The sequence below is a fragment of the Pinus tabuliformis genome, chromosome 7 (assembly GCF_031772625.1).
Source record: "Pinus tabuliformis cultivar Carrire ecotype Pingquan chromosome 7, CPIR1, whole genome shotgun sequence".
NCBI lineage: Eukaryota > Viridiplantae > Streptophyta > Pinopsida > Pinales > Pinaceae > Pinus > Pinus tabuliformis.
The window spans coordinates 1,554,551,394-1,554,563,663 of record NC_142293.1 but is presented as its reverse complement, the minus strand read 5'-3'; the positions used below and the strand labels follow the sequence as shown (position 1 = coordinate 1,554,563,663).

Genomic DNA, 12,270 nt, shown 5'->3' with positions numbered 1-12,270 from the left:
ATTTATTCTTCCAACCAAACATTTTCATTACTTTGTTCCTAGATTTAACCTTGTACAAAAGTTACATAGAATATCAACCTACTTATCAGGCATGATGTTTAGTGCATGTTTCCTTATATAACCTATTATTGGTTTAGGAGAAATGAATTTAAAAAAGTCTATAATATTGACAACATAGAATAAAATAGCCAACATTAAATCTACACAATGATTGAAACATAGAAGACTTGCAACTCTAGCAAGAAAAGTGAGTCATTTTTTTTTTCAATGTATATATATCATATCCACTCAAACTAAAATACAAAATAGTGAACATACCATTTTTGCGGACCTCTCACCTTTGGAATCTAAGAAATGTCACAGCAGATTCCTTGGCCCTATTTTTCACTTTTCTTGCTTGAGCAACAACTACTCAAACAAAACCATAGAAATTTCAATTTCAAAATATACAACTTTCTTCCTTCCCCTATGATGAACAAAAACTATCCATCTTTTAACTACAACATCTCTTTATCTCTCTTTTCTTTCATGCAATATTTAGGTAATAGAATAAAATACTTATTTAGAGACCTATAGTTATAATATAAATGTACATATAAGTAAACTTGTATAAAACTTGAGAATAAGGAAAAGAATGAGATATATGAGATGATTAACTTGATTTAATGCCACAATATGAAAATACATATAAATGTTTACAACCAAAAACAAACTCTTGTGTAATGTCTCCACTTGAGTTTCATTATTCTTAATAAAATCATCAATTTCTTGTTGCAAAAGTTTCAATCTAGGTCTCTTAATGTGGAAATCTAGAATCCATTATGTCTAAAGGAAATAAAAAGTTACTCCTTGATAATAGTACAAAAGCCTCCTCACATATAAGTACCATAACATGCTTGATAACAAGAGGCATGAAACCTTGAAATATGTGGCTAAATGAATATGATTAGGAGAGATATTCTAAGTTGCTAATTAAAACATTTAAAAATACAGTTGCACCTAAGAAATAGAACGCAATTAAAGAAATTTCTTTCATATGAAGTGAGTTACTTGAACAATGTAAAGTATCCTTACTAAATCATTGGTGAGACATGACAAGAAGAGAATTAGATCAAATAATTAACCCTTTTGCATTATTAAGAGCCCTATATTTACTTGAAAGGTTGCAGGCTAATGATATATGATTTTATATTTCTATTTCTCCCTTTCACAATTAAATACACACCTTAGTCTTAATTGGTAAATGGAGACGGAGTAAGTTGAATCATGTATTGGATCACCTCACATGTACCATCAATTATAATTACTCAAAATTGTTGACATGAGAAGGGAAGGAGAATAGAAAAGTTTAAATCAGTGGTAGCTGTAAGTCCATGGCCTTGATAGCTAATAGTCCTTGCTCTAGGAAAACTTATATTAACTCCCATTGTAAGGTAATATGTTGAAACTTGAGACTTATGACTATAGATTTAAATTCTAATTATTGGATTCTCATGAACTAGCAGAAAATGATGAAATTAGTGACTAGGTGACTAAAATCGTTAGTCACCACATCTTTTCCAAGTGAAATACTACCAAAATGAGCATTCTTAAAAGATCAACTAAAATCAACTAACAAAAATGACTAATTTAGCCCCGAGTTAAAATATATGACTAGATAATAAGTAATACAACAATACATGACTAATTTAGTCAAGGAATAAAAATATGACTACCTTACAAGTACTATAATAATACAAACCAGTCATTTATGTTAGTCATTTCAGTTGTGTCACTTCAACAATCTAAAATTACTATTTATATTGGCTTCAAAGGTCGTTATAGATTGATTGAAAGATTATACTTCCTTAAATATTTTTTTAATGGACCATTGGATGAGTAGAGTGTGTGGATCTATGATTATAGTTCTTTAAATACTTCTCTAAATTCATAGGGAATTAAATTCAAAGGTTGACACATTATCCAAAATGGGAATGGGCTTACAGTTGGGTCAAATACATTATGAACAATACGTACAAGGACAAGTGTTGATTAATTATTAAGAATACCTGCAAATGGAGGTGGCCTTATTGCTTAACCCACTTACATACAATAACATTGTTTTCTACCTTTCATATCACCCTTGGTGGGTTCAGAGTGGGTTTACATTAGTGTTGAGTTGGAACATATAATCATCATGATCTTCCGCATCTCAATAAAATCTACGAGCTTTGTCATATACACAATATAGAGTTAGAGAATCATCTCATCTCTAGATGCCCAATTTACTATGAGACTGAACGAATGCTTAATTGTCATTTTCAAGAAATGGATGAGTCATTATCTACATTATTTCAACACATGTCTAGCCCTTTTTATGAGGAAGGTCCTTGGATTTATATCTTTATATTAGACCTTATGTGCCCTTCCCATTTTGAACTCTTACAAAGAGGTCACCTCCTTCCATGTTTCTTGGCTACTTGAAGCCAAAATTTACAAACCAAGATATTTGGAGATAATGAACCATATAAATATAGTCTAACCTATAAAATTAAATATTTTCATTATATTAAAATAAAAATAAATATTCAATTTCTACAAATAAAAAACAAAATAACTTAATTGTTTATAATAAATTTAAATATATCTATATATATATATATATATATATATATATATATATATATATATATATATATATATATATATATATATATATATATATATATATATATATATATATATATATATATATATATAGCTATATATATATTTATAATTTTTTGATTATAAATAAAATAAAATAATAAACTAGTTCACCACAGCTAGTCATCATTCTCTCTCCAAAAAGAGGCGGGCAAAAAATTTCTATTGAGAAAACCAATTCAGAGGTTTGGTGATAGAATTTTCTAATTATTGTAAATAACAGATCAAACCATGCATACATGTAAAAATTCTAGTTTTTCTATGCAATGCTAATGAATGTTTGGAGCCAAATTTTCTTTAAAGCTAAACATTAAAATTGTTTAAACAGTACAACAGTTCAAAACTGCGTAGGCTATTTTTCTACTAGACATTAAAGAAATCACCATTGGGATCCCACATTTGATTGCTCGAGAAACCCTTTGGGTTTCGTAATATTCATGTTTGATAAATTCATCTCCATATGGGTTGATCCCTCAAAGCTTGGCAGGGACAACTGGGGAGAAACCTAATTGTTCCATAAGTTTCTCTTCCAAGAGGGAGCTACTACGGGTAATTTTTCTGTACATGGGAAAAATCAATAATTAGGGCTTGAATATTTTGAGATCACTATTTGATAATTATTCAAACAGGGTTCGAAATCTCTATGATTAGGATTTTCATAAAGCACTAGACACAAGAAACTGTGTAATGAATTTTGAATGGCTATTTTCAACAATACAAGATTAAATTCTTTGAATTTAAAATCCATTCAACCCAATTTTCTTGTATGTTTTCATGGAATGGTTCAAGACATATTCAAAACAATGTTTTATGTTGGCACTTTGAAGGTAATTTTCTTGTGACTTAAGGGTGAATTTATGTTTCTGGTATGGAGGATTAGGATTTAGAATTTATGATGGGATGGTGCAAGAGATCGAATCAATACAAGCACAAATTAATGTGGGAAAGCTTGAATCTGGCACAAACAACCTCGCTTTAGAGCTTCTTGCCGCTGACATCAATCATAGGATTACACTTTTATTTATATTCCATCACACATGAGAAACTTGTATAGGATCCAATGTGATGTTTTCAAATGAAAAAAAGGTATTCACTACAACATTTTTATTTTTACAGTTCAAATGGCCTTGGAAAGACAATGCAACTCATCTTTTGTAGCCTGTCTTACCGTTTCAAAGGGAAATCGAAGCTTTCTCTCATAATCATGATATCATATTCAATAGGAAGAAGGGTCCTTGATATGTGCCAACATTTATTATGTCATGGTGATGACAAAAACAAGTGTGATTGAAGGTTTGATCTTAGATAGAATGCAGTGTTAACACACATCTTGTACTTACAGATTGTAACATGTCCTTTCAGATATATGGAGTGAGTATCCTCACGGAATATTGTAGTACAAGTTGGCACTAATATGCATCAACAAGTGCCCAATGGAGACCTATGTAGAATTATTATATTACAGAGATGTCGAATGAAGTAATTACAGATAACTTTGCTATTGAAAACTTGCAAAGATTGGTAAAGTAAACATATATTGAATTGAAATTTGTTTGTTGTATTTATAACCATAGAGGAAAGGGTGTGTTGGCATTATTTTAAGTAGGGATATAGGATTAAGACAATGCAATGGAAGTGGTTACATACATTCTAAACAAACAACAACTTCTCTATACACAATATTTGTTAGTAGATTTTCTAATGAATAATCCTCTAGTTGCATATTTTTTCTTAGCCTTTGAAATCATCACAAGTGCCTAGAAACCTGGAACATACTCACCGGGTTATATTAAATTCATTTTGTTTCATGACCTCATATTTGTGGTTTGTTATGAATCTGATATTGAGAGTAGTACAAACATATGCCCAGTGATGCGTTGGAAATAGAGAAGGTCATGAAATTAATTACTAGAGGATTGTAATGCCTAAAGAGCTATAGGAAATGGACTTGCATGCGTAGAGTATGAAGCCTGAAGTGATTGTCAAGGTAAAAGGAAGGAAGAACTGAGAGCACCATATGGGAGCAATGGATTTGGTCTTCCACACTGGAGCTTTTCATCTTCTTGGTAGTTTGAGGCTCTCTAGATAGATCAAATCTTATGCCCTTCATTTGGAGCTCCTGACTACATCTACTCATAGCCCTAGAAGTGACTCTGTAATTACCATTTTCGCATTCTACAATGAACTTGGAATCATCCTTTATCCAAAGAAATTTTACACCTCTTTCAACAACAATTTTTAGCATCAACAATGTGCAAATACCTCTATTCTGTTGTTAGTATCAACCTCGAATACTACCTTTAACGAAACAACATGGTTGTCTCCAATAATTATATTTCCTTCTCCTCCATATTTTCCAAGGATACTTTGATAAACTCCATCAAAATAGCTCCACGCCATCAATTTATCAATCTCATAGGTTTTCAAATTTCTTTGGTTGTTCATCTTTATAGGTTTTCAAATACCTCGATATGCATATCTGACATGATGAACTAATGATATCCAAATAATATGTGATATTCATGATACCCACTTAGATATATCATATTGCTAGCATAACAAAATTTCTATTCTATTTTCCTAAACACTAGAGAAAATAACACAAATCTAGCATTCTACCAAATGATTATGCTCAAATGAAAATTTGAGACTTGAGCAAATTCTAGCTACAACATATGGCTTCAGTCAATCTTCACTGAAGCATAAATGGTCCGTATAAACTAGAAGCATGTGTAGAAATAAATTGTACATGTCAATACAAAGAAAGCATATGAGATAATTTCTATGTAGCCGAAGTAGAGAATACTAGAGACAAGGTTTGTAATCTCCATCTTGGTGAAGAAAGAGAATGTAGCATATAGAAATGGGTCAATTATATAACAATTTGCACATGGATTGGCATATATATTCTAGAATCTAGAATACAAGGGGAGTCCTATGGAAGGAATCCCTTGATGATAAATATGATTTACGTCAGGATCGCAATTTTATTGATATGCCATCACACATGAGAAACTCCTCTAGGATCCAATGTAATGGTTTCCTAGGAAAACAGGTATTAAATGCAACATTTTTCTTTTTATAGTTAAAATGGACATGGCAATGCAACGAAATTCATCTTTTGTACCCTATATTATAGGTTCAAAGGGAAATAAAAGATTTCTCTCATAATCAGGCTATCGTATTCAATAGAAAAGAGGGTCCTTGATATGTAGCAACATTTATTACGTCATGGTGATGAAAAATCAAGTCTAATTGAAGGTTTGAGCTTAGAAGGAATGCAGTGTTAGCACACAACTTGTTCTTGCAGATTGTAACATGTCCTTTCAAATTTGTGGAGTGAGTATCATCTTGGAATAGTTTGGTACAGGTTGGCACTAATATGCATTAGCAAGTGCCCAGTGTAGACCTATGTAGAACTATTATATTACAGAGCTGCTGAGTGAACTAATTACGGATAACTTTGTTGTTGAACACTTACAAAGATTGGAAAAGTAAACACATATTGAAATACAATTTGTTTGTTGTATTTCTTAGCACAGAGCAATGGGCATGTTGGAATTATTTTAAGTAGGCATATAGTATTGAGTCAATGCAATGGAATTGGTTACATACATTGTAAACAAGAAACAACTTCTCCATACACAAGATTCATTAGCAGATTTGCTAGTAAATAATCCTCTAGTTGCATCTTCTTTTTCTTAGCCTTTGAAATCATCACAAGTGCCTAGCAACCTAGAATATACTCACCCAGTTATAGTAAATTCATGTCGTTTCATTACCTTGGATACGTGGTTTTTTTTGAATTTGATATTGCAATAGTACAAAGTTTGTACTTCTTGGTGAATTTATTAAATGACTTAATGTTTGTGAGTTGTTAGATCTCACAACTGCTTGTTTGTTACCCATCAACCACATTGGATGAATTAATTAGGTTTTCCCTTGCTAGGCACACATGATGCACACGACTTATTTTACTCTATATATTATAATGTGTTGTACTTTCTAGTCCCATCAACCTATTTTGCTCATTTGTGGGCATTAATCCCTTTCTTTCTGAGCCAGGGTCTAGTGAATTGCTTGGTAGATCTTCCTAATGACTTTTAAATGGCAAAACCTTGCTATTGAAAAAAGTTTAAGCTTATTTTCCCTTGTTACTTTGTAGTGAAATTGTTTTCTTGGTTTTTTTTGTATGCCTTATAAGTTATGTCATTCAATTTCAATCTACTGAAATGGTTTGACTCTCACTTTTCCAAAGATGGAGAAAGTTTGATGCTCACAATACTTCATTTAGGGAGCGACATTAACCCCCACTTTATGAAAGATTAAAATGATTAATCCCTCCACCAGAAGGCTACAAGATACTTATTATATGGCCAAATAGCAAGGATGAGTGTTGGTACAACTGCATACTTGATCCGTCTTTATTGTTTCTTCCATCACTATTACAAAAAGGATAAAAGTATTGAAGTTCAAAAGCAATGGTAACTGCATATTATTTCATCCAAATGTTGTAGATGATCTATGATAATAAGTTGGCATTGTTTCCGGACTAACTGCTTCTTACATGTTTTTATTGGCATAGTAATGTCCCCTATGAATGGATCAATAATGAAAAATAAAATCAACATTGATTGAGGAAAGAAGGGCACAAATTCCTCTTCCTGGGTGGAGGTACAATGTTTCCCAATGGAGTTGGTGAATATGTTGATCATATGGAAGAGTGGATCCCAAGGATCAAATATGGTATAGTCCAAACTATTCTTGATATTGGATGTGGGGTGGGTAAGATTATGACTAGTGTCAATAGTTTTACCAAAACAAATCTAGTCTTTGACACCTTTCTAAATTTATATTGTCGATCACACGAAATAGTTAAGTTATGAAGGAAGTGTACTCCATAAACATCAAAAAGGAATCTAGAGTCAGGTTAAACTCATGGGATACACCATCAATGCACATGGTTGATCCACCTTATGATGTTCACTATACCTCAGATATGAGACATCCATATTATCAAAAGAAAGCTAACAAAAAATTTCATGTTAGATGCAAGACGATTAATAGTGACTAATCTAAATTTATTTTTCTATGCATCACTTTACTTTTCATAACATCTAAACCTACTCTTGAGATGAGTTTAATAGTAAACATTCTATTAGAGAGACATTTTTCTTCCCTCCTACTAGTTGTGACAAGGTGGATTTATACAATTAGTCCTTAGTGAACATGCTAACATGGTACTTAACAAAGAACAATTGTAGAATTACAAGTCTTTTCTAGAAGTTTATTCTCAGATAGCCCTACATCGAGTATTCATTAATCTATCTGTAATTTCCATTGCTTACTATGATATGTAGATTTCTATATCTTACATGATAAAGATTAAAATAAGTTATTTAATGTAAATGTTCATAGTTATGTTATTTGAATATGACTTGTGAGATCTAATGTATAAGTATAAATTTTCTTCTTTATACAAGAGAATACTTTCTATCCTGGTTGCAAGTTAGGGTGGTGATTTGCTTGATCGTGAAATTATTACAATGTCACTGGGGCCTAGAGATAATCATGAAGTGCAAGTGCAATTTGCACTTGAACGCGGTATTCCTACAATGATGGGTATCATCTCTACACAACAACTTCCTTATCCATTCAATGCATTTTAAATGGATCACTATTGTAGATGTCTCATTCCATGGACAAAATTTGGTTTGTTTGGTGATACCTTCTAAATTTTCATTGTGTTCTAGATTGTGTAATGGCTTAGAAGTACCCAAATTAACATGGATAAAGTGAGGACAAAAAATTGAAAATCATTACTCCGTAAAAAAAATATAGTTTCGTTCTTATTACACAAACAATATGAATAACTAGTGGAAAGAGTATAAGTGCTACTGTAACTAAGTGTAGGGGACTTCCACGCAACTCCCAATCAGTTTCTTTTTCTTATTCTTCAATACTTTCCCAAAAGAAAAATATTTCATTCCCTTTTCCTTATTTAATAAATGGACATTTTCATATTCACTTTTAATTTGATTGTTATAGTTTAGGAAGTTGTACATACTCTATTTCTTTGGATTTGAAGTAGTGATTTTTTTTATGGAAAAAAACACATGTTCTTAGCCATTAAACCCATACTATATATTTAATTGAATTACTTACAATTGTTTTAATTTCATTTATGTATTTCATTTTTAGTATTTATTTCAATTCAATCAAATGTTATGGGTACGAATCATTTCAGATTGATATTCATGTTTATTTTAGTGGGGTTTGTTCACTGATTTAGTAAGAGAGTGATTTTATGAAAAAATAATTTCCCTAGAAGACATAGGCAACATGATCCAACTAAGGTGTTTAAATTAGTTTCATTCTATCAACATTCTCCTTTATTTCTATTTAATTCATTAGTTTTTATGGGAGCTTGGTACCTAGTGGTTGAGTGAAGTTTTTCTTATGCACGTGGAGCCTACCTTATGGAGATAGATTGAGTATTGTGACCAAGAGGCTTCTGGGTCCTATCTGGACCACCAGTAAACTATGAAAATAGATTCCATGCATGGAACACAACTATAGAGAAGCAAAAGGCTAACTATCATGCCCTTAAAGGTATTTTGAACAAGATCTGCTATAAACTACACAATAAAAAATATGACATTATTGTGTGGAAGAAATATCTGGACAATGGTTGCTACACTACCCATGAAAAAATACTTGACACTATGAATGTGATGAAAACATTGAACCAGATGCTTCCTGGTATGTTCCCATGTGGTCTTGTATAGTAAAACCAAATCCCAACTTCAAGAAGTTAGGAGTAGGACAGACTCCAAAGTGGCCACAACATTTGAAGGTAGCCCCAAAGTGGGTCCATACATTTTCTGGGGGAAGTGATGGTGCTTTTAGAAAGGATACAACTCAATGGGTGGCACGCGTTAACCATTACAAGTCATTGGTACCTGATATTGGAACAAATAAAATAAGAAATGTTATTGATATGTATACTCTTTATGGGGGTTTTGCTGCAGCATTGATAGATGATCGTCTGTGGGTCATGAATGTGGTTTCCTCCTATGGTCTAAATTGCTTGAATGTTTTTTATGACAAAGGACTAATTGGTACATATAATGATTATTAATGTGCTTTCTCTTGATGGTTTGACTAGGAAATCAAGTGTGCTCAACACCACTATCTTCGGTAATACTTGAGATTGTGTTGTTAAGCTATGAGGCATTTTTAACCTTTCCAAGAACATATGATCTCCTACATGTTCAAGGATTTTTTGGTGAAGAAAGTCATAGGTAGGTACAAATTTTTCTATCAAGTGGTGCTAAATGTTGTTTTTTAATCCTGATAACCTTGAATGAGGAAAAAGTACATACTTGATTATTGATTATGTGTATTTTGTGTAATAGAAGTGAGATGAAATATGTGTTGTTGGAAATTGATAGTATATTAAGACTTGTTGGTTATGTCATAATGTGTCAATCACCCATTTTGTGAATCTTGTAAAGAATCTATCCATAGACATGAGATGCAATTGCTACCAGAGGGACACTAAGGATGCTAAGAATAGGGATGAAAAAATTCTCATTTTTTAGAAAAAGGATTGGAGGTCTTCAAAATCTTCTTTTGAATGATAAATAAAACCTTAAAATTCCAAGTCTCCCATTCCTATTATATGCCAATCGATCTTGCATCGGAGTGAGTTCTTGGACATGAAGGTATCTTTTGATAGGATGCATTTTCTAGCCAATATATATCATGTCATTTAAATTTAGTGATCCACTTCATTTCCCCAGGATGCCAAGTTATTTATTCCCCTAGTATTTAGGAGGCATAATACTTAATATTAGAACTACTATATTGAATCGAATCCTTTCTTTTTATCTTAAGGTTGTAAGGTGGGTAGTTAGGTTTTATTTACATTTTTAGTTTTCATGAGGGAATTACTTTGTAATGCCAAAAGCCTTTGCACTCTGATGTTTTATAAATATTTTATTACTTTCATTCCTTGTGTCGTATGATACAAAAAAATTCCCACTGATGCACTGTAAACATAGCAGGCCATGAAAGTACTTATTGGAGCATTGTAATGCCTAGATAGCTATAGGAAATGGATTTGCATGAGTAGAGTATGAAGCCTAAGGTGATTTTCAGGGTAAAGGGAGGCAAGAACTAAGAGAGTTATCCGAGAGGGATGAATTTCGTCTTCCACACACGATATTTTCATCTCCTTGGTAGTCTGAGGCTCTTTAGAAAGATCAAATCTTATGCCCTTAATTTTGACCTCTTGAATACATATACTCATAGCCATAGAAGTAACCTTGTAATTACCATTTTCCCATTCTACAATGAACATGGAATTATCATTTATCTGAAGAAATTTTATACCTCTTTCAAGAACAATTTTTAGCATCAAAAAGTAAAAATATCTCTACTTTCTTATTAGTATCAACCCCAACTACTCCCTTTAAATAAATAACATGGTTGTCTCCAATATATTGCATCATCCTCCATATTTTCCAAGAATACCTTGACAAACTCCATAAAAATATCTCCATGCCTTCAATTTATTAATCTCATAGTTTTTCAAATTTCATTGATTGTTAGTCTTTATAGGTTTTCAAATATGTCGATATGCATATCTGACATTATGAACTCCGAATGCCCAACTAATATGTGATATTCATGATATCCACTGAGATATCTCCTCTAGCTAGCACAACAAAATTACTATTCTATCTTCCTAAACACTAGAGCAAAGAACACACATCTAGCATTCTACCACTTGATTATGCTCAAATGCAAATTTGAGCCTTGAGGAAAATTTGGATATAACATGTAACTTCATTCAATATTCACTAAAGCATAATTAATGGTGTGTAAAAACAAGATGCATGTGTAGAAACCAATTGTACTTGTCGATACAAAGAAAGCATATGAGATCATTGTCATGTAGTCGAAGTACAAAATACCAAAGACAAGGTTTGTAATATCCATATTGGTGAATAAGTAGAATGTAGCATACAAGAATAGGTAAAGTGCATCTGAGCGTGAAGTTAGATAAGCTCTCCACCAAGAGTGGTAGTCCTCACTACACAACTAAAAGTAGTAGATGACAATAGTGATCTATACACAAGTAACAATAAGGATAACAAAGACCGTGAATAGAAACCTAAAAATGTAATAAAATTGATGCAGCCAAATAGATGTTTAGATGAAGAAGAATTCAATGAAAAGTGAACCTAAGGGTATTATACCTCTAATGAGTACTTAGAAAATTACCTTCATGTACCATGCCTACTCTAGAATCTACTTGGTAGTTTTATTTGTCTTAACAAGATCTTGAATTACAGGTTTCTTGTATCCAAAGTAGCTACCAACAATTTCCAAAGACATAGATATCACAAACCATAAAAAACCAAAGTATCCATTTGTCCGAATTGGTATGGAACCACAGGGACCTTCACCCTATATCAATGCATTGAGGACAAATACAATTCCAAAAAATAATGCCAACGAAGATGAACATAGTCTTTTGCATGTTTGTTTTCCATTCCGTGCCCTTAAACTCTATAT

The 12,270-nt window shown here is 32.1% G+C and overlaps 1 pseudogene; it reads left to right on the top strand.

The window, feature by feature from the left end:
• Nucleotides 1-10,289, top strand: part of LOC149253873 (putative methyltransferase PMT21) — a 100,261-nt pseudogene extending 89,972 nt beyond the window's left edge.
• The last annotated feature ends 1,981 nt before the right edge of the window (nucleotides 10,290-12,270 follow it).